The sequence below is a fragment of the Tursiops truncatus genome, chromosome 4 (assembly GCF_011762595.2).
Source record: "Tursiops truncatus isolate mTurTru1 chromosome 4, mTurTru1.mat.Y, whole genome shotgun sequence".
NCBI classification, from domain to species: domain Eukaryota; kingdom Metazoa; phylum Chordata; class Mammalia; order Artiodactyla; family Delphinidae; genus Tursiops; species Tursiops truncatus.
Window position 1 is genome coordinate 94509449 of NC_047037.1, and position 24680 is coordinate 94534128.

At 35.9% G+C, this 24680-nt stretch overlaps 1 protein-coding gene across 1 annotated transcript in view; it reads right to left on the reverse strand.

Annotated features, from left to right (window-relative positions):
- ZPLD1 (zona pellucida like domain containing 1) overlaps positions 1 to 24680 on the reverse strand; it is a 289906-nt gene that overhangs the window by 143634 nt on the left and 121592 nt on the right. Inside the window, exon 4 of the mRNA XM_073804283.1 lies at positions 20110 to 20302. The gene's annotated coding sequence lies outside the window, so the exon portion shown is untranslated. The remainder of the gene's footprint in view (positions 1 to 20109; positions 20303 to 24680) is intronic.

A 24680-nucleotide genomic window follows, 5' to 3' on the forward strand; every position in this document is an offset into this window, starting at 1 on the left:
ACAGCTACCTGTAAAAGAATGAAATTAGAACACTCCCTAACACCATACACAAAAATAAACTCAAAATGGATTCGAGACCTAAATGTAAGACCAGACACTATAAAACTCTTAGAGAAAAACATAGGAAGACACTCTTTGACATAAATCACAGCAAGATCTTTTTTGATCCACCTCCTAGCGTTATGGAAATAAAAAGAAAAATAAGCAAATGGGACCTAATGAAACTTCAAAGCTTTTGCACAACAAAGGAAACCATAAACAAGATGAAAATACAACCCTCAGAATGGGAGAAAATATTTGCTAATGAATCAACGGACAAAGGATTAATGTCCAAAATATATAAACAGCTCATGCAGCTCAATATTAAAGAAACAAACAACCCAATCCAAAATTGGGCAGAAGACCTAAATAGACATTTCTCCAAAGAAGACATACAGATGTCCAAGAAGCACATGAAAAGCTGCTCAACATCACTAATTATTAGAGAAATGCAAATCAAAACTACAATGAGGTATCACCTCACACCAGTTAGCATGGGCATCATCAGAGAATCTACAAACAACAAATGCTGGAGAGGGTGTGGAGAAAAGGGAATCCTCTTGCACTGTTGGTGGGAATGTAAATTGACACAGCCACTATGGAGAACAGTATGGAGGTTCCTTAAAAAACTAAAAATAGAATTACCATATGATCTAGCAATCCCACTACTGGGCATATACCCAGAGAAAACCATAATTCAAAAAGACACATACACCCCAATGTTCACTGCAGCACTATTTACAATAGACAGGACATGGAAGCAACCTAAATACCCACTGACAGCCGAATGGATAAAGAAGATGTGGTACATATATACAATGGAATATTGCTCAGCCATTAAAAGGAATGAAATTGAGTCATTTGTTGAGATGTGGATAGATCTAGAGACTGTCATACAGAGTGCAGTAAGTCAGAAAGTGAAAAACAAATATCGTATATTAACGCATGTATGTGGAACCTAGAAAAATGGTACAGATGAACTGGTTTGCAGGGCAGAAATTGAGACACAGATGCAGAGAACAAACGTATGGACACTACGGGGGAGAGTGGTGGTGGGGGGTCGTGGTGGATGAATTGGGAGATTGGGATTGACATATATACACTAATATGTAAAAATGGATAACTAATAAGAACCTGCTGTATAAAAAATTGAATAAAATAAAATTCAAAAAAAAATTCCCTGTAGCACTTTCTATAGAAATAGAAAAACAATTCTAAAATTCATATGGAAACACAAAGGATACTGAATAGCTAAAACAATCTTGAGAAAGAATAAAGTTGGAGTCATCACGCTTACTGATTTTGAAATATATTACAAAGCTACAGTAATTAAAAGAGCACAGTGCTGCCAAAAAGACATACTGTATGGAACAGAATAGAGAACCTAAAAATAAAACCATGCTTATACAGTCAACTGATTTTCAATAAGGGTGCCAAAAATACACAATAGGGAAAAGATAATCTCTTCAACAAATGGTGTTAGGAAAACTGGATATTCACATGCAGAAAATGAAATTAAACCCTTATCTAGTTAGAAAAATTATACATAGGCCAATTAAAGCTAAAAAAAAAGAAACCTACACCATACACGAAAATCAACTCAAAATGGATTAAATTTCAGTAAGACTTGAAATTGTAAAACTTCTAGAAGAAAATGCGAGAAGCTTCATAACATTGGTCTTGGCAATGATTTCATGGATGTGACACCAAAAGCTCAGGCACCAAGAGAAAATACAAAGTGGGATTAAAAAGCTTCTGTAGGGCAATAACAACAACAAAGAACAATCAACAGAGTGAAAAGGTAATCTATGGAATGGGAGAATATATTTTCATGTCATATATCTGATAAGGGATTAATTTCTAAACTATATAAAGAACTCCTACTACTCAATAGTAAAACAGACAAAAAATAAAAAATTAATAACCTTCTAAATGGACAAAGGACTTGAATAGACATTTATCCAAAGAAGATAAAACAGTATACGAAAAGATGTTCAATGTCACTAATCATCAGGGAAATAGAAATTAAAACCACAATGAGATACCACCTCATACCTGTCAGGATGGCTATTATCAAAAATACAAGTGTTGGCAAGGATGTAGAGAAAATAGTGCTTGCATGCTATTAGTCAGAATAAAAAAATGATACAGCCATTATGGCAAACAGTATGGAGGCTTCTCCAAAAATTATAAATAGAACTATCATCTGATCCAGCAATCCCACTTCTGGGTGTTTATCCAAAATAACTGAAATCAGGACCTCAAAGAGATATTAGCACCCCTATGTTCATTACAGCACTATTCATAATAGTCAATATGTGTAAATAATCTAAATGTCCATCAACAGATGAATGAATAAAGAAAATTTGGTATATGAATACAATGGAAAATTATTCAGCCTTAACAAAGAAGGAAGTTCTGCAATATGCAACAACATGGATGAAACTTGAGGATGTTATGCTAAGTGAAGTAAGACAGTAAACAAAAGTGCAAATACTGTATGATTCCACTTGGAGATATATAAAACAATCATATTCATAGAAGCAAAGTAGAACAGTGGTTACCAGGATCTGGGGGGAGGGAGAAATAGGGAGTTGCCATTCAATAGGTATAAAGTTTCAGTCATGCAGGATGAATAAGTTCTAGAGATCTTCTGTACAACATTGTGCCTATAATTAACAATATTGTACAATTAAAATTTTGTTAAGAGGGTGTTTTTCAAGTTTGTGTTCTTACTTCAATAAAATTAAGTTAAATTAAACTTAATTTAAAAAAAAAAAGAATGAATGGATTGCCCACCTATGGCACTGTGCTTCAGAGAGATGTCAAAATTACATAGGTGATATTGCCCTTGCCCTGTAAAACTTACCATCTATTTATAATAGTAACTTGGACAGTGCTTAAAGGGCACCAGGTATTATTCTAAATATATCAACTCATTTAAAACTCACAATGACTCTATAAAGAGGGTGATACTAAAAACATTTATTAACAGGTAAAACATCATGTCCTGTGAGGACAGATGCTGGGCATAGTGCTAGGGCAGGTTCCTGGAGGTCCCCCAACAGAGCAAACAAGCCCTTGCAGAACCACTGGGAAGAGCAAGGTTGCACTGAGGCAGTGGGGAGAAAGGGAGGCCTTCATGGGCTTGAGGCTGCAGCTAATTCCAGTCAGTGTGGAAGCATTTCACTGTTTTAACAAATGGTACACAGATAGATATCAGCTGAATATCAGCCCTTGAAATTGGCAATATTATCATCCCCATTTCATAGATGAAGAAATGAGGCCCCAGAGACTTGTCCAAAGTCACAGAGCCAATGAGCAGAGGAGGTAATATCTGAACTTAGGCAGTCTAACACCAGATCATGTTCTCCTGACTGCTATGCTTTACTGCCTCATATTTACAAAGAAAATAAATAGCTTTAAAAACAGTGAATGTTTATCCAGCAACTAATGAATTCCAGGCACTGTGGAAGGCAAGATGTAGAGGGAGTCAAACATAAATTAAGTAAAATTTCAGAAAAGGTAATGGTCCCAGCAAGAAGTGCTATAACTCAGGAAAGACTGTAACTAAGAGACGGAGATTTTTCTTCAATAACCTGAAGGTGAAAATGTACTGTTTGCACGTATTATCTGAATAATTGCTCCAATTTTCCATTATGTTGTATCAGAAGACAGTAGTTTGGAAACAGGAACTTGTAAAGTTTCCAGGAACATCCCCAGGGATGCAGCAGCAGTAGTTCCAACTGCATCTTGGCCAATTCTCTTTTCATTTTGGAAGTAGATGATTTGCCATGATTGGCGGCAATTGCTAATGACAACAGGGGAAAACTGAATCGGTCATGCCAGGAACTCTCCTAAATCCATAGTGGAGGAAAGCAGATAAAACATTTTTCCCTCATTTTCTCCAGTCCCTAATCTTCCCCACCATAGCACTCTTCCTGGTGCTGTCTCCAACCACCTGGTACTGGTCCACCGCAGAGCATGTCCCAGGATTTGTGTTCAAGGCTCTTGTAAACAATGTTCACTAAAATGGATCAGTATCACCATCTGAAAATAAAATGTGGCCATTGCTTTCCATTGCTAGATTAACCTTTTGTTATAGTGAAAATGGCAATTTGGGTTTACTATACCTCCCTTCAAACAATTTTAAGGTGATGACAGACTTAAGGGGCTAATGACACTGACTTTCTTCCAATTAAAAGAGATTAAAAACTACATACGTGATTTCTTTTAGTAGTCCCATGACATCTTCAATAGAATATCATTATAGTCAAATGTTGTAAAAGTTTACATTAATATTTGTGTTTCTCAAATAGTAAATGACACAAAAATCAGATGAATGATAACTTCAATACCATGAGCAATTTGATCAACAAGTAGTAAACTGGAAAACAATACCAACTGGAACTGAGAAACTAAATCCCATAACGCTTGCTTTCATTTCAAAAGTTCTCCAGGTGGCTGCTAGCCAATTTGCCACATGAAAAAACCCTGACACTTACTGGAAAACAGACTCCAACTATTAAAAAAAAGGGACACTCAGTACAGAACAGACAATGTTGTGCTAAAAGGCTATGTTATTTTGCCAGAAAAGAATTCAATCTGTGCGTGAAATACCTCTTCCCATGTCTTTTGATCTGATGCAGCACTTGTCCAAATGGCTGGGCTCCCTAAAGGGAAAACCCATTTCAAACACTGAGGAGCTCGAACAAATGTGAAGCACTCAACCTCAGGCTTAAATATCCCACATGGTCTCTTGCTGGTAACATGAGAACAAAATCAGTGTTTCAGTCAGAAAACAGCTTTCCTGGCTTTTCTATTCTGTTCTATTTGTGCATTGATATGAAGATCAGAGTCATCGACTTGAATGTGATTTAGAATCTCGATGCAAACAATGAGACATTAAACACTTTCTGGCCCTCTAAAATTTGTATTCAGACTCTTCTTTTTTCAGGGTATAATCACAATCCCATCAGTATTCGAGGGATTTGCACACACAGGCTGCCTCTGTCAAAATTGTAGCAAGTTAATGTATTCGAGTATAGCTTGGTTGTGCAAATTATTACCCTAAAAGGATGATGTAACTTGACATTTTGACATATGCTCTTTTATATGGAGCACAATATCTTTTTTTAAAAAGCCTTTAGGTTTCAACTTAGTGACTTGAAGATTTGGAAAATTAAATTAAACTTTAAAAAAGAAAAGACAAGCACGGAAATGGTGACCTAAAGTCACAAAGAAAGAAAGGCAAAGACCAAAATCACCATCATACTACTATGACCATGCAAGAGGAGCGAAGACTTTAATCCTGAGGAGCAAAAACTTTGGACTTGACTTCTTATCTCTTCAAATTGACAAATAATGTTGCTAGCATTTATTCATTTCCCGAGACTTAACAACATGCATTGCTTTCTTTCATCACTTTGCCAATTTTCTTCAAAGAAAATTACTACTTCAAACTCTTCATAAATCCTGTAACCTCCATAAGCTTAGTTTCCTATGGGCAAAATGGGAATAACAATGCCTAGTTTGTGGGGTCAGTATGAGGGTTAGAAATAATACATGAAAATCACTTAATAGTGCCTGGAACATAATGGAAGTTGCCACAATTATTATTACTCAAAAGCTATATATGGACATGTAAATTGGAATAAAACACTGAGGCAGTTTTCATACTAATTCAGACATAAGAACACATTTTCTTGCAGATTCAAGGTAATTGAGGTAAATGTTCAAACATTTATTTGAATTAACAAGATATACAAATTGTTTCACCTTTCCACTTTCCATGTCCAGATATGGCTTTTGTGCATACCCTCAGAGTAATCCACAGATTTTGGAAACTTCACCTTTTACTGAAAGCCCTCAGCATTAGGTTTAACCAACTTTTATAGATAGCTGCCAATAGACTGCAGGACAAACTCCATTCATTAATAGGGTTGCTGTCTCAGATACCAAAAACCAAAGAAAGATAATCTAATATATAGTTCCGACAACTCTCCCTCATGTAATTTAAATCTGTAAATTTGAAATTGGCCTGAATGGGGAGTGACAAAACAATGGGGCATTTTCAGAAAAGATATCTTTTTTTTTGAGTCACTATTAGTTTCTAGGGCATTCTAAAAAAATTTTTTTTCAGGGAGAAAAATAAAATTTGTAAGAAACAAATTAAAGGCAAAAATGACTTTGCCTTTCTAAGATTAAAAAAATATCTTGTTTTTTTTCTCTTAGAACACTTTTAACACTTTTTGTTCAGGGAAAAGGGAAATGTAGTAAAAGCTCTTCTTTAAAAAAGAAAGGGGGATTTTGAAAAGAAAATACAATTGCCTTTTATGTGTAGGTACTCATCAAGTTAAGTTGTTTAAAAGCTATAATATACTGTGTATATATGAAAAATTATTATATACTGTGTATATATAAAAATATGAAAAATTATTGCATAAAATTTGAGATCTGAAAATTACCAACACTATATTTACATCATAAAAATAATATCAGAGCAGCAGCATGATGTTAGGGAATTTGTGCTGAACCAAAATCAGACTGTTTGGCCATCAGTTCCTAACAGGGCACTAAGCAATCCTGAGGGTCTCATTACTCTCATCTATAAAATGAGAGGATCAGACTAAACTGGACTCTCCTCATCTCTTCCACCTTTAACATTCTCTGAATTCTTTACCATGTAATTTACTTTTAGTCCAGGCCAAATAATCATAATACAAATTTAGTTTTAGAAAAACAGTTATTTTCATTACTAGATTGGGTTATGTTGGGACTCCTGGATTATGTCACCAGACACAAAGTAAGTGAGGGGGAAGCTCATCTCCACAAACACTGGTTCAAGGATGGAGGGAAATAGAAAAGCTCTGAGAGAAAAAGGAACTCAGTAGGAAAGGACAGTATGGTTGGGGCAGGTCGTATAGGAACCACCAAAAAGAGTATATTATTGTCCAGAGGCAAGTCAGCTAGAAAAGACATGTAAGAGGGAAATACATATTTTTTTTGCACGATAAATCATATTAGTCTTGCAAAGAGATTTTACTTGGTAGATATTGGGGAAATCTCTTAGAAACCACTAAGGCAGAATTTAGGTAACAGGAGAACAGATTTGACTTTTACTAAATATTGAGTTAGTCTGAGAACCAGCAAGCAAAGACTGAGTAGCCCAAACATGTCTGTTAAATGAGTGATCTAATCAACCTGGTAAAGAATATTAGAGTTGCAGTCTGTTAAGAGACCAGTTATTGGGACTTCCCTGGTAGTCCAATGATTAACACTTCACCTTCCAATGCAGGGGATGGGGGTTTGATCCCTGGTCAGGGAGCTTGAATATCCCATATGCCTCACCACAAAAAACCAGAACATGAAGCAGAAGCAATATTGTAACAGATTCAATAAAGACTTTAGAAATGGTCCACAACAAAAAAAATCAATTAAAAAAAAAAGAGACCAGTTACTAAAGAAATCAATTCAGATTAATTCAAACGGTAAAATAGTACAGCTATAACTTACCATGTAATCTACTTCAAATCTTAACACTCAAGATCCTCATTCATTGTAATACATTTCCCATGCAACTTACCGTGTATTTTTACATCTGAGATTCCCATTTGAACTAGCTAATTGTCAGATTCAAGAGAAGTAAAAGAAACGAGACAGAGTTTCAAGAGAAGAAATACATCCCAGTTACCCTGATGCCCTGAGTAATGATAATGAAATGGAATCAGAAGCATAAAGGTCTGCTTGGGGGTTATAGAGATGTAGTCGTGAAAGTGAATTTAGTGAGCACCTAATCCATCACGTTTATTTTACATACAAACCCAAGTATCCAACTCCATGCTCTCAAAGATCATCTTTCTCTTACATCTTTTGGCCTTGACTATTAAGTTACTATAGCCATCCATTCATTAATTTTCACCACTGGTCATGGAAGTACCAAAAGATACCTGAAAGAATCCAGAATCTCATGGGCTCCACTCTTCCTTACCACAGTTGTGTAATAGCAACCTGTTTCCCCTTTATAACCAGGATCAGTCACCCCAGACAGGAGAGCATCTCCTTTATTTGCATGTTGGCCTGAGGTGGCTAAAGGCACCAAATGGCAATCTCAGCTTCCAGTTAAATTGAAACCTTTTTTAGTTTCCTAGTGGGATCATTCCTTTCTTGGGAAATAAGATTTCTTTTATACCACCAGAACCAAAAGATGCAGTAGGAGGAAGTATAAATTTTATGGGAGGATCATTTGGGGTAAAAGTGAATAAACCCCCTCTACTGAAATCCTCAAATCCATAAGGATTGTCCCCCAGGCAGCTTTGTAACTATGTACTAGGCCATTCCACTGTTCTATTAGACCCACCTGTATTTGGGGGTGAAGAGATACATGATAAAAAACAGTACCCCACCCCCATGAGTTTAAAAGCTCATTGTCTCTATTCTTTTATTGTACAATAGCTTTGCTAGTCAAAAGTAAGATTTTGTGAGATACCTTGAGGTGTTCAGTTAGTCCTGGATGATGGTACTGGAAGAAGCACTGAGGGCAAGAAAGACTGTTTTTTTTTAATGAGGACAAATTGCTGCTCCCTCCATGATGAAAGAGCCCCACTGTGATTAACATGCCACCTGGTGGCTGGCTAGTTTCCCCAAGCAATGGTACATTATCAGGGGCTAAAAAATGGACCCTGTTATTGGCAGGTTAGATACTCAGTAGCAATGACTGCCAGTTCAGTCTTGGTAAAAGTAAGCCCGTAATTTTGAGCTCATGAATAATAACTTCCATCCTTGCGGCCACAGTCACTTTGTTCATTAACCCACTGAGCAAGCACAGCCTAACTAGAAAAAAAGACTGACATCCATGGATAGATCATCTTGATAACCAAAGGCCTCACCTGCAGGGTTTCTCATTGGCAAGCACTCACATGTGATATAAATATTCTCTAAGTCTCTGTATTATTCTGGATTCTCTGGAGAAGCAGAACCAATAGAAACAGAATCAACAGAACCGATAGACAGATAGATAGGGATTTATTACAAGGAATTAGCTCACAAGATTATGGAAGCTAAGTCCCACTATCTGATGTTTGCAAGCTGGACACCCAGGAAAGTTGATGGTATAGTCCTAGGGCCTGAGAACTAGGAGAGCCAATGGTGTAAATGATAGTCCAAGTGCAGGAGATCAATGTCCCCACTGGAAAACATTCAGGCAGAGAGAGAAATTTCTCCCTTACTTCAATTTTTGTTCTATTCAGGCCTCCAATGGATTGGATGAGGCCCACTCAAATTAGGGAGAACAATCTACTTATCTCAGTCTACCAACCGTGTGATCTGGAAGCACATCAATGTTGAAGAATCACTGGTCTGAAACCAGATGAGGAATAAGACCAAACTTCACATTATCTTAGTAATTTTCCATAACCCCCCTCCAGCCTACCGGAATTAGTGAGTGATCCCATTGCCAGTCAAGTCTTTACAACATTTCCTTTAGCTACCATAACCCTAGGGGAAGCCCTGTTAGGGCTTAGGCAAAGATCTGCATCCTCTCTAGTTTCTGCTTAACTAGAGGGAAAGAGGGTCTGCTTATGCTTCAAGATACATCACACCCTTCCAGTGACAGTAACCAAGACCTGTTTTCTTAATGTAGAAATGAGTTTAGACTAAGTTATTAATATCTGTCATGGGTGGTATAATTAAAATTTAAACATGCAAGGAGTAAAGGTTGGTAACCTCTACATGGTAGAGCAATAATCTCAATTACTCTAAAATTTCATATTCTGTTGCCTTAATTTAAAAATCAGCCTAAATCATCCCTGTGATTTATTTTAATTAAGTGTGGTCTCTAAGCTATAATAACTTAGAACTATATTATATATTTTGAAGGTCAAAGTGAAGATTGTGAATATTCATTTGAATTCATTTTAATTTTTATTTGCTTTTTCATTAATAAATTCAACAATATAAAATTGACCTTTCACACTTGAGAAGAAATTAAATTTTATTAAATTATGAATTTGCATGTTTTAGTTTGGTAGCTAGAATGATATATACCATAAGTCTTCATTCAAAGGGCTAGATTGTTTGAGTAAGGAAACTATTCTGTGAATATAAATTGGGGATTAAACTGTACAAAGTTTTCAGGAATCTTGGTTTCCAAAGAGTCATTAACTAATTAGTATTTAAGTGAAACTGACAAATTGAGGTGATCAGTTTACAATCAGGAATGATTCACTAACCCATAAACTCACATCTTCTACATTTTAGGGAGATCATATGTATAGGTTATTTATTTCTGTATAATGAATTTTCCCAAAATTTATCAGCTTAAAACAATAAATATTTATTATTTTATAATATCTGTAGGTCAGGAATTTAGGAATGGCTTAGCTCAGCGGTCCAACTCAAGGTCTCCCAGGAGGTATAGTCAAGAAGGCAGCCAGGGCTGCAGTTTCATCTGAAGACCTAATTAGGGAAGGATATGCTTTCAAGCTAACTCATGTGGTTGTAGGAAGGCCCCACTTCCTTAGTGACTGTTGGCCATAGGTCTCCATTTCTCTTTACATGGGCCTCTCTGTGGTTGCCTGATTATTTTCACATGTCAGCTGGCTTGTCCCAAATTGATTGATGAGAGAGAGAACCGTATATGCACAGAAGCCTCAGCCTTTTATACCCTAATCTTGGAAATGGCTTACCCTCATTTCTGCCATATGCTACTGGTCACAGAAAACAAAACCAAAAAAATGCATTGTGGAAGGGGTCTTCACAAGGATAGGACAATTGGGGGCCATGTTGGAGGCTGTCTACCGCAGCATAACTACAGGATTTGGCCAACTGAATATTTTTTATACAATAGTCTTTACCTAAGATGATTATTATATTATATAATTCTTAAATGCAATCCAGTTCATGCCTAGGTATATCCTGAAAACATATTATACCTCTGAAAAGGTTTTTATCAATAAAATATTTGTTAATGTCTGTTTTTCCATATCTGTTCTCCTTCTTAGACTACAAATTCATCAGGGGAGGTACCCTTTCTTATTCATATTCATAGCTCTGTCTCCTTCAACAGTGGCTGAGATAGAAGTGCTTAGTAAATACTTATTACTTGTGTTGAATTGTCTTATATTTTAATTCTCAAAGTAGTTTACCTTTTTTCTTATTTTCTAAAATCAAGGTATAATTTACATAAAATAAAATACACAGACCTTAAGTGTTTATTTTGGTAAGTTTTGGAAATTGTATACATCTATGTCACCCCAAACAAGATATAAAACACTTCCATCACCCCTGAAAATTCATCCCTTTTCAACCTTTTTTTCCTCTCCTTCCACCCTCAAGCAATAACTTTCTGATTTCTGTTGCCATATATTAGTTTTATCTGTTCTTGAACTTCATGTAAATGGAATAATTTTATGCCAAATACTATATATACTTATGTGTTTGATTTTTTCTTAACATATATTTTTGAGAAACATATTGTTGTATGTATTTTGTTGATGTATGACACTCTAACATATGAATCGGCCTCAACTTGTTTTTCCATTCTTCTCTTGCAGGACATCTGGATTGTTTCTATGTTTGGCTATTATGAATAAAGCTGCTGTGAATATTCCATTACAATTTTTTTCTGTGGACACATGATTCCATTTCTCTTGTGAAAATACCAGAAAATGTGATTGCTGGATTGTATTGTTTGTTTTTAATTAATCAAAAGGCTTCTTTGTCTTCCAGCCTGTTTAGGAACTTAAGACCTAATTTTTTAAAAAATCAGCTGTGTCTAATTCCCAGAGAGAATGGAGATCAAGCAGAAATGGAAAGACTAGTTTTCACACTAAGTTTCTGGAGGGACAAAGAGCAACAGACAGCATCCCTTTGTACCACGGTGTGTATAAGGCTGTGGGATAAATTCTCCATGCTAGCAGAGAGGCACCTCTGCAATGTGCAGAGACTAGGAGAACTAGGGGAGCAGTGCCCTGAGAGAGAGCAAAGCAAGAACAAATTACAGAAGCAGAGACAGAGGTGGACCTGCTCTCCGTTCTCCTTGGGAATTAGTAATTCCCAAGGAGAACGGAGACACAAATCAGTGGTGATTATTCTTCAAATTTATTTTGCCTATATCCCAGCTCCAGGACTTTTGACAAAATGTCTCCTTCTTGTCACCATATGCCTCTTAGAGCTCTATGTCAGTCCACTCACTTATTCATCTATTTAACAAATACTTAAGTGAACATTTACTATTTACCAAGGACTGTTGCAGGAGCTGGGGAAAACAAAACAGATAAAAATCTCTGCCTTCAGATAGCTAAATATATTTGCGTACATATAAAACCCAATTATATATTTAATTTGTATTATGTTTTTCATCTAATGGATTAGAATCTTAATATACCTAAATACATTGGGATATTAGATCTAGTGGCTGCCATAGCATCTCTCACATAATAGCACTCATTACAGGTTTGTTGAATGCACAGCTAAATAAATGTTCCAAAGTTTGAGGATTGAAATAGTGATTATTATGTAATAAAGATTCATTAGGTGCGTATACAAAGTAGGGCTTTCCAGAAAGCCGTTCAGTAATATATTCAGTAATTCTGTACCAAATCCTTTTTGGAAGTAGGTGGGCTATACTACAATTTTGCCACATAGTACACGGTCTCAATCTCAGCTAAAGATGAAGTTTACTTTTCCAAGAAAAGTTGGGCCATATTCAGAATGAAACTAGAAAGCAAATTCAACTTAATAATGTCAGTTATTTATCAATAGCGTGGTAACCACCAAACCAAATTACTTCATACTTGGCTTGTGGTTAAATCTTTAGCACAAGTGTATTTCTAGATACAAAGGGAAAATAACATTTTACAAAATTCACATCTGATTTTTTAAAAATCACATCTGAATATCATTCATCTAAGAAAGCTGTAAACCCTGGGCTTGCAAGGTCATGCTGCTTTCAAAGTGAATGGGATCAAAGGGTCTAAAAACCACAAGAAATACTTTCAGACAGGAAGACACCACATCAAGAGGCTATCACAAGTGACCACTGTGAGAGGATAAATCATTATCGCTAAACTGAGCTGTTTATACACAACTTTATTTCACTTTTTCTGATGATAAAAGTAACACTGTTCATTGCCGAAAAACCAAGCATATAAAATTGTAAAGAGAAACATTGAAATCACCAGGCATAATCACTGATAAATGTTGGTCAATTTCCTTCTGATCTAAATATTTTCTCTATGTATATTAGTTGAGCTCTTCTAGATATAAAAAATTGAACTATTTTTAACATCTAATACTGCAACATGAATTTTTCCTCTAGTTTATTATAAATGTCTCATTATACATTCTCTTAGTGATGATATAATATTTCATCTCTTCCCCTATTTTGACTACTTACATTATTTTCATATTTTTACTATTTTAAATTAATGCTGCTTTAAATGTTTCTGAAATTTGAGGAAGTTGTTAGTTGTGTTGGTTTTTTGAGATGGATGGGTAGTTCAGATTTTTTACTTAAGGTTTATTCTCAGGAGTGAAATTAAACAGTATATATTACCATTTACTATACAGCCTCATAAATCTGACACATAAAGAGGTAGCCACTCCCTAGCCCATGTATATAATACTCTTTGAAAACCAATTCCAACCTAATGGACCCTCATTGGTCCATTGGTCCATTAGGACCCTCTTGGTGATCTCTCACCAAGATTTGATATAGATCCAGAATTTATATTTTCATCTGTTAATACATAATTTAACCCCACTAAATTCTGTAATAATTTTTATAGATATGTCAATATTCTCTAAAAGGCAGTAAATGTCCTTTTTCTGGTTCTTAGAGAACATGGCATTTTTTAAAACCCTGATTTTATTAGATGCAGAAACATTTCAACGGGCAAAAGATAAATGCTGAACTTAAATATTTTTTCATCTCATTAACTTCAATTGTTTCCATTCAAATGAAAAGATACTTTCTCTTCAATCTAAGCTAATCTAATCAAAAGTCTAATTTGTTAATAGAGGTCCATGTATCTGCTTGTTCAGGACACAATGAAACTACAAACCTGTCCTTACAGACTGAGGAAAGCTATCTACTGAAACTTCCATTTTGAATTCTACAACTATCCCAAGATTTTAAACAGAAGAAACCACAAAGAGAGCACAGCAAGCACAAGAAAGGAGAGTTAGTGACAAAATAAGACAGATGAGCACACAGAGTCATACATCTAGACCAAAATCTTAAGACATTTTTCAGACTTAACTCCAACAAATTGAGACAATAGGAAATACTTTTTTGGGTCATGTTTCCTAGAACTTCATGATAGTGTTAATGCATGGGCTTTAAGGAATCCTCATGAACACAATGGACCAGTTTAGAACATATGATGAAGGACTAAAACATGTAGGAATCAAACTCAAAAGCCTTTTTAAACAAACTTTCAGGACCAAAATGAAATGCTCATACCAAAATATGGATTATAGGTAAAATTACAACAAATTATTCTGTCTTGAATGAATAATAATGAAAGTTAAGGAAATTCGAAGCTAAGACACAGTTGTATGACTTCAGACAGATATGAAAGATCTATACATGGGTGTTCTCGAGTAGCTGTTTTAATTTAGGTGCCAAATGGATCCTTCATAAGGAAACCATTCCACATCCCACTGTACCAAGGGCAGAAAAACAAAACCAGAATGAATGTAGTCATACCTAATTCCTACTCTACAATTTGCAGGAAGTTGCTTTGTGTTTCTTCTTCTTCTTCTTTTTAAAATTTAATTAGACAGACATACACTGACCACTAGCTCTGAGTTAAGTTCACTGCTGGGTACTGAGGATACAAAGATGGGTAAAATGTGATTTCTTCCTTCAAGGCATTTATTATCTAGCACTGTTTTATAGCTTAAAATAATAGCTGCACTATGACCAAATGGGTATTAATATTTCAGCAAATGTCCACTTATCTTTTGGTGCATATATAAATAAGTCAATCCATACAGACATTATCTTACTTCATGCCCACAACAACCCTCAAGTAGTGAGTATTATTGTTCGCATAGAGTACGTAAATAAACACAGGCTTGAAGAGTCATGTGGCAAGTGCCAAGAAGAGCTAAGATTCTAGGCAAAGCTCCATTGTGACAGTAAACCACGGTGCCTGAGATTCAGATAATTACCTCAGGCCATTTTGCTGGTGAAGACAAGTCACCCTTCTGACATTGGAACCATTAGAGTTGAAGATGCCTTGAAAAATAATGTAATTAAATAGCCTTGATCACTGAAACACATAAAAACATCATCTCTTCTAAACAATTATTTTAAGCCAACATAGCACCTTCCCCACCATCTACTGACAGCTGAAGAATTTACTCCCATGATTGTCCCCCCCTCTTTCCTGGATTAATATATCCCCTTTACTTATTGTTCCTATCCACAATGACAGTTGTTTCCTTCCTCATTTCTGATTCACTTTCAACCATTTCTAACCTGGCTTTCATTCCAAGCACTATAATTCACTTACTCTAATCAAGAACCAGTGGATACTTCTATGTCTTCATATTATTGCCCCTCAGGTGCATTCAGCAAAGCTGTTCATGCCTTTCTTGACTCACCTTCCATGTTCTCCTTCCATAGCTCTGCCCAGTCTCACTCTAATCCAGCATCCTTCTCCATCACCTTTGACGGCCTTGCCACTAAACATTGATGACTCATTTCTTGGTCCTGAGCCCTCTAACTTTCTCAGTCTATACCCTTGTTTTATGCAATCTCATCAACATCTGTAGCTTTATGTGCCATCTTTATGCTAATGACTACAAAAGCCAAAGGCGTCTCGTCTGAGTACCTCTGGTATGAATACCAGATACATACAGCCAATTGTGTACTTGACATTTCCGCTGGGCTATTGACTGAGCATCTTGATTCCCACTAACTTCTTCCCCAAAACATGCTTCTCTCCTTAACTTTCCCATTTTAGAGAATGACACCATAATCATACGCAGTTGCTAGATAAAACTCTAGGAAGTCATTCTTGAGTCCTCATATATCCCGCTTTTCCCACATTCAACCCAGCAGCAACTACCATCAATTGCATCTCCAAAATAAAGTTTGAATTTCTCCACATCTTTCCCTCTCCATTCTTACCACTCTTGTCTAAAACATTATATATATATATATCCCACATAGATTCTTATTGTAATCTCTTTCTGATCTTACTGCTCTACTTAAGCCCTATCTCACACTGCCTCCAAACAATCCACTGATTAATTCAGCAATATTTATTACAACATACTATGTACTAGGAACTTTTCCATCTGCCAAAGATACAACAATGACAAAAATCCCAATTTTTATAGAACTTGCATTCTAGTGGGAATAGCACACAATAAACAAAAAGTAAATATATAAAGTATGTTAGATGGTGATGAGTACAAAGGAGAAAAATAAATCAAACAAAGGCAATGGGAAATGCCAGATGAGAGTAAGTTGTGATGTACATAGAGCGGTCAGGTCCATTCTTGATACAGTAGACATACAGTTATAATTTCTTTTAGTATAAATCAGTTCATATCATTGCACACCTTAAAAATCTTCTAATGAGGGCTTCCCTGGTGGCACAGTGGTTGAGAGTCCGCCTGCCGATGCAGGGGACACGGGTTCGTGCCCCGGTCTGGGAAGATCCCACATGCCGCGGAGCGGCTGGGCCCGTGAGCCATGGCCGCTGGGCCTGCGCGTCCGGAGCCTGTGTTCCGCAACGGGAGAGGCCACAACAGTGAGAGGCCCACTTACCGCAAAAAAAAAAAAAAGAAAAAGAAAAAAAAAATCTTCTAATGAGTCACATTAAATCTAGAGTAAAATCTAAAAATTCTTACTTTGGTTTACAATATTCTCATACTGTGTCTCCTGTCTACCATTCCAACTTCTCCAACCGCTAGACTTCAGATGGCCCCATTCCATTTCTCAGCCCTCTAAGTGTTTCTGCCTCAAGGCCTTTGTACTATTTCCTCCTCCTGGAACATTCTCTCTCAGTTCTACTTTCAGCAGGCTCCTTATCTTCCAGCAGGCTCAGCTCATATATTACCTCTTAAAAGATACCTTCTCTGAGCATTCCATCTCAAATAGCACAACCATTCACCAAGGCTTCCTTACCTTATTTCGTCCTATTATAGTACCTACCACAATTATTTTGAAAATATGTTCTCTTACTTTTTATTACCTGTCTTTTCCTACCTGGGCAGAACTTCATGCTCCATCTAGTCACTGCTTTAACCCCAACCTAGAGTTGTGTCTGGCACTAGGAAGCACTCCGTAAATACTTGTTCATTGATTGAATGAGTGAATATAAATTCCAATTCCAGTTATTTGTTTTTGTTTTTGTTTTTGCGGTACGCAGGCCTCTCACTGTTGTGGCCTCTCCTGTTGCGGAGCACAGGCTCCGGACGCGCAGGCTCAGTGGTCATGGCTCACGGGCCCAGCCGCGGATGTGGGATCTTCCCGGACCGGGGCACGAACCCGTGTCCCCTGCATCGGCAGGCGGACTCTCAACCACTGCACCACCAGGGAAGCCCCCAATTATTTTTATTCAGAAAAATTTATTGAACATCCACTGTGTGCCAGACATTGGCACAATTCTTGACATTTGACTGGTCTGTAGAATGCAGACTAAATATCCTATTTTATTTAGAATTAGAGAAATATGAAATTCTAGTGATAAAAGGACTTTAAAAATGACTTTAGGGCTTCCCTGGTGGTGCAGTGGTTAAGAATCCACCTGCCAATGCAGGGGACACAGGTTCAAGCCCTGGTCTGGGAAGATCCCACATGCCACGGAACAACAAAGCCTGTGGGCCACAACTACTGAAGCCTGCGTGCCTAGAGCCTGTGCTCCACAACAAAAGAAGCCACTGCAATGAGAAGCCCACATGCACCACACGAAGAGCTGCCCCCATTCACTGCAACTGTAGAAAACTCGCGCACAGAAACAAAGACCCAAAGCAGCAAAAAAAAAAAAAGGAAATACAAAGCCAGCGCCAGGGCCTATGGATAGACCTGTAGTGATTGCGGGTAGCATCTGAGAGATACCAACACCACCGCAAAAGCCAAAATCCAAACTGACGATTCTTGTTAATCAAAATAACTGTCAATCCTCTCCTTCTAGGCAAACATCACAACAGCAACCTTAATGAGAGCTTCAACGTTTGCAGAATCTGAAGCCATACAGGAGTCATAAGGAAGAACAACTTTTAGGCTGCGATCCTTTTGATCTTACTTCTTAGTAAAAGTTGTGAAGCTTAGGCACAGAAAACTGAGCTTTTCCTGCTGGTCACTGAATATTGTAAAGGCAACTCTGCAAGGGAGTTTCTGATCTTTTGTCCTGAGGCTCTAATTCAAGAAACAGGGAAGCAGGGGCCAACTTTTAATAACGTGCATTTGCAGCAATCCAAGTAAATTTGTGATTATCATTATCATCCTTAGTATTAAGAACAATGCAACAAAAACTTTGTTTTCAGATTTAGTGATTAGCCTAAAGCAGTAATTCTCAACTAGTAGGTAAGGAGAGATACTATTCTTGATAGGATGCACAAGTAGGGTGGATGGTTGTCATAATATACCTAATAATTCACAACAAAACGTACCCATTTCAGGTCCTTATGTCCTGTATGTTATTTTATGTCATTAAAGTTTATTATAATGATAAATGTAAAAAAAAAAATCTGTTCATTGCAGGTTATTTACATTTTGAAAATTTAGAAATAACCAATTTGGGGTTGTTTTTAAAAATTGTAATACATAAAATAAATAATAATAAAAATACAGTATTAATATATTATAATTTTTTACCCTCAAGTAAATATGTTGCTATGGAAGGATAGTTGTAATATGTTCTTGAGAGTACAAAATCCTGTTATGGGATCAGATGAGACACATACACAGGACAGATATTGAGCCATTAATTGTGGTTCCCTCTAGGAAAAAGAATTATGGGGTAGAGAGGGGTAAGAGTATGACTTTTCAATTTTTATGTTTCATATATTACTGTATTCCTTTTAATAAAAAATGTGTGCTGCTTTTACAATTTAAAATCATCAATTTTGATTAAAAAAATAAATGTCTAGGACCAGACAAATATTCTTCTCTGAAAAAGTGGCCAGTTTATTTTCAACATAGCAACCCTTTTATAGAGTGAATGATGGGTGGCATAAAATATATGAAACACTGCTTTACAAACATTAGAATAGCCATAACAACAAAACAGGGTGGACACAGCAACCTGGGGAAACCAGCAATAAAAGAATTTTAAAATATGCCTCAGTCTATGAAGACAAAAGCCACTGACAGTCATGATTAAGAAGAAAACTATATCAAGATTTTCTTCCATGTTTAGAAATGTGTTGCTTTTATTTTCTTTACTCTCATTTTGTTATTTATTACACCTCTCCTTGTACACATGCTTCATTATCCCCTCAGACTTCACTTACAAAACACAATTTCAAATATAAAATTATTAAGAATTTTAAGAGGGCAATAGCAGAATTTTTTAACAAGTATGGGACCCATATGATCATCTTAATACATGCAGAAAAAGCTTTTGACAAAGTTCAACATCGTTTATGATTAAAACTCTCAACAAAATGGGTATAAAGGGATTATACCTTAACATAATAAAGGCCATATATGACAAGCCACAGCTAACATCATACTCAAAGGTAAAAAGCTGAAAACATTTCCTCTAAGATCAGAAATAAGACAAGGATGCCCACAGTTTCCGCTTTTATTCAACATAGTATTAGAAGAAGTCCTAGCTACAACAATCAGACACACACAAAAAAAGAAATAAAAGGAATCCAAATTGGAAAGAAGTAAAAACTGTCATTGCAGATGCCATAATACTATACACAGAAAATACTAAATACACTACAAAAAAACTGCTTGAACTCATCAATAAATTCAGTAAAGTTGCAGGATACAAAATATAAGAAATCTGTTGAGTTTCTATATACTAACGATGAACTATAGAAAGAGAAATTAAGAAAACAATCCCATTCACAAGCACGTCAAAAAGAATAAAATACCTGGGGGTTTCCCTGGTGGTGAAGTGGTTGAGAGTCCACCTGCCGATGCAGGAGACATGGGTTCATGCCCCGGTCCGGGAAGATCCCACATGCTGCGGAGCGGCTAGGCCCGTGAGCCATGGACGCTGAGCCTGTGTGTCCGGAGCCTGTTGCTCTGCAACGGGAGAGGCCACAACAGTGAGAGGCCCGCGTACTGCAGAAAAAAAAAAAAAAAAAAGAATAAAATACCTGGGAATAAATCTAACTAAAGAGCACCTGTACTTGGAAAACTTCAAGGCACCTATGAAAGAAATTGAAGAGAACACAAACAGATAGAAAGATATATGTGCTCATGGATTGAAAGAATTAATATTGTTAAAATGACCATACTAGCCAAGGCAATCCACAGATTCAATTCAATCCCCATCAAAATACCAATGGCATTTTTAACAGAACTATAACAAATAATTCTAAAATATATATGGAAACACAAAAGAACCTGAACAACCAAAACAATATTAAGAAAGAAGAACAAAACAAGAGGAATCTTGCTTCCTGATGTCAAACTATACTGCAAAGTTACAGTAACCAAAACAGTATTGTACTGGCACAAAAACAGACACATAGCTCAATGGAACAGAATAGAAGGCCCAGAAATGAACCCACACTTAAAGGGTAAATTATTCTATGACAAATGAGGCAAGAATTTACAATGGGAAAAAGACAGCCTATTCAATAAATGGTGCCGGGGAAACTGGACAGCTACATGCAAAAGAATCAAACTGGACCACTTTCTCACACCATATATAAAAATAACTTAAAATGGATTAAAGACCTAAATGTAAGATCTGAAACCAGAGGAAGTACACTCTTCGACATAGGTCTTAACAATGTTTTTTTTTGGATTAGTTTTTCCTAGGCAAGGGAAACAAAAGCAAAAAAAACCTATCAACAAAACAAAAAGGCTGCTTAATGAATGGGAGAAGATATTTGCAAATGATATATCTGACAAGGGGTTAATATCCAAAGTATACAAAGAGCTCTTACAACTCAACATCAAACAAACAAACAACCCAATTACAAAATACAGGACCTAGACAAACTTCCAAGAAATCATAAGATGACCAACAGACATATGAAAAGAGGCCTAACATCACTAATCATCGATGCAAATCAAAACCATGAGATATCACCTCATACCTGTAAGAGTGGCTATATCAAAAAGATAAGAAATAACCAGAGTAGGCAAGGATGTGTAGAAAAGGGAACCATTGTGAACTGTAGGTGGTAATGTAAATTGGCACAGCCATTATGGAAAACAGCATGGTGATTTCTCAAAAAATTAAAAACAGAACTACCATACGATCCAGAAATGGGTACTGATCTGAAGAAAATGAAAACAGTAATTGGAAAAGATACATGCACTCACCCCTATGTTCATTACAGCATTATTTACAATAACCAAGATACAGTATTCAAGCATTATTTACAATAGCAAAGCTAAGTGCCCATCAATAGATGAATGGGTCAAGAAGATGTGGCTTATATATGCAATGGAATATTACTCAGCCATAAGAATGAAATTTTGCCATTTTCAATAATAGATGGACCTAGAGGGTATTATGCTAGGGAAAGTAAGTAAGAAAAAGACAAATATTGTATGAATTCACTTAAATGTGGAATCTAATAAAAAATAATGAACAAACTTAACCAGACAGAAACAAGAGTCGTAGATACAGAGAGCAAACAGGTCGCTGCCAGAGGGGAGGGAGTGGGGGGTGGAGAGAAATAGGTGAGGGAAATTAAGAGGTACAAACTTTCAGTTACAAAATAAATGAGTCACAGGTATGAAATGTATAGTGGGGAATATAGTCAATAATTATGTAATATCTTTGTATGGTGACAGAAGACAACTAGACTTATTATGGTAATCATTTTGAAATGTATAGAAATATCGAATCACTGTTCTGTGCACCAGGAGCTAACATAGTGCTGTAGGTCAATTATACTTCAAAAATAAACAAACAAGCTCATAGAAAAAGAGATCAGATTTGTGGCTACCAGAGGGGGTTGTAGAATTAGGTGAAGGTAGTCAAAATAATACAAACTTCCAGTTATAAGTACTAGAGATGTAATGTACAACATGATAAAGATAATTGACACTGCTATATGTTAAAAATGAAAGTTAAGTTCTTGTGATGAGGGAGTTCTCATCACAAGAAAAAAATTTTTTTCTATTTCTTTAATGTTGTATCTATATGCAATGATAGATGCTCACTAAACCTATCATGGTATTCATTTCATGATGTGTATAAGTTGCCACACTGACATAGAGTAGGTTTTATAGAAAATGTAGGAATTTATAGGCTAGGTGTACATGAAATATGGATGGGAAACAGACTGGGCTGTCCTACTCTATAAAGAACAGTCTGAACACTACAGTCACTGTGGGTGGGAAGTTTATTACATATTTATTTTGTTGTTTGGTAATGCTTTTTAGTTTGTATTTCAATAAACCATATCATTGATAATGAGTTAAAAATGCATAAGTACATGTTTATTTTTTTTAAATAAGCACTAAAGTTCTGTTTCTCAAGAAAGTTGATGGTACTTGTGTAATTTGTAATGTGTTTGTCAGTGTTTACCATCTACATTTGTGATGGCGATACCATTGACTCCTTAAAAACCAGAAGATGTAAGAATCTGCAGAAGAAGCATCGGTATCCACTTCAAAAGTTAATACCTATTTTAAGAAAAATCACTCAAAGACAATAATTTAACATGTACAGCTGTACCACTCTATTAAGCATAGCTTTACATTAAGATCAAAAGATTATGCTTATAAATTAATTTCACTTATTTTTGTAAACCTATGTAATGTGAAATGATAGCTGTTAGTGAGCTAGCTCCATGAACTGTAAAACTCTGTAAATAGTTCAATGACGCCAGTTATATATGAGTGTTATCCATATGCTACAAGCAGAAAATCAATTAATTCCAATATTGGCTTAATAATTTCATCCAAATCATGGAATCAAAATGAAGTTTTTGTAAGTTCTTTCTGTCAAAGATGAAACTTTTGACCTTATTTTAAATCAATTTCACTAAAGTAAAATTTAAATATCACCCCAAACCATTTGCTATTTACCTTGGAAGTCAACTCCCTGGCCTCAGGAAAGCACTGATCTGTTATCACTAAAAATTAGTTTTGTCTGTTCTAAAATTTAATATAAATGGAATTATACAGTATATACTCTTTGTGTCTAAGTTCTTTCACCCAGAATGACTTTTTAAGATTCGTTTATGCTGTTTCATTATTACTTTGTTCTTTTTTTTTGCTGAATACTATTCAATTGTGTAAATACTCCATGACTTTTTTACCTGTTGAAATTTGGTTGTATTTGGTTTGGGGTTATTATTATTCAAGTTTCCATGATTACTGTCATGCAGATCACTGTGTGGACATATGCTTTATTTTCTCTTGGTTAAATACCAAGGAGGGGGATTTGGGGGCCAGATGTTAAGTATGCTTCACTTGACAAGAATCTGACAAAATGTTTTCCAAAATAATACATTTTTATACTCCCACAAGCAATGACTGTGATTTCCAATTGCTCTACATCTTTACCAACACATTAAAAAATCCTCTTATTATTGCAGGAAGTGTATAGTTATATCTCATTGTGGTTTTAATTTGCATTATCCTGGTGACTAATTATGCTCTTTTTATATGCTTATTGGCCATTCCTATATCTATTTTGTGAGGTGTATATTCAAATATTTTGCCAAATTTTGTTGAGTTGTTTCTGAATTCATTATCAAGTAGCAAGTGTCTGTTAAAGCCTGCATATAAGTCCTTTATCATATAAATATATTGCAAATATTTTCCCATTTATATTTTCTTAATGTTATCTTTCAAAAAACAAAAAATTTGTAATTTGATGAACCCAAATTATCAATTTTGTTTTGTTTTGTTTATGACTAGTGGGGTTTTTTTGTGTACTGGTGAGAAATATTTGTATACCCCAAGGTCATGAAAATTTTCTCCTGTTTATTCTTCTAAAAATACTGTAGTTTTAACTTTTACATTTAGATATATGATCCACTTTGAGTTAATTTTTGTGTACAGTGTATGCAAGAGTTTGGGGTTAATTTTTTTTCCATATGGATAACCAATTGTTGAAAAGACCATACTTCTCCTGCATTGAACTACCATGACACTTTGACCTTATATGCATGGGTTTATTTCTGCACTTTGTCCTATTCCATTGATTTATATGTCTATCTTTTCCAAAATACCATACTGCCTTGAAAACTATAGCTTTTTTTTTTTTTTTTTTTTTTGCAGTAAGCGGGCTTCTCACTGTTGTGGCCTCTCCCATTGCGAAGCACAGGCTCCGGACATGCAGGCTCAGCGGCCATGGCTCACGGGCCTAGCCGAACCCGTGTCCCCTGCATCTGCAGGCAGACTCTTAACCACTGCGCCACCAGGGAAACCCAAAAACTATAGCTTTATAGTAAGCCTTAAAACCAAGTAGTGTATGTCCTCTAACTGTTCTTTTTAAAAAATTTTTTGGCTATTCCAAGGCCTT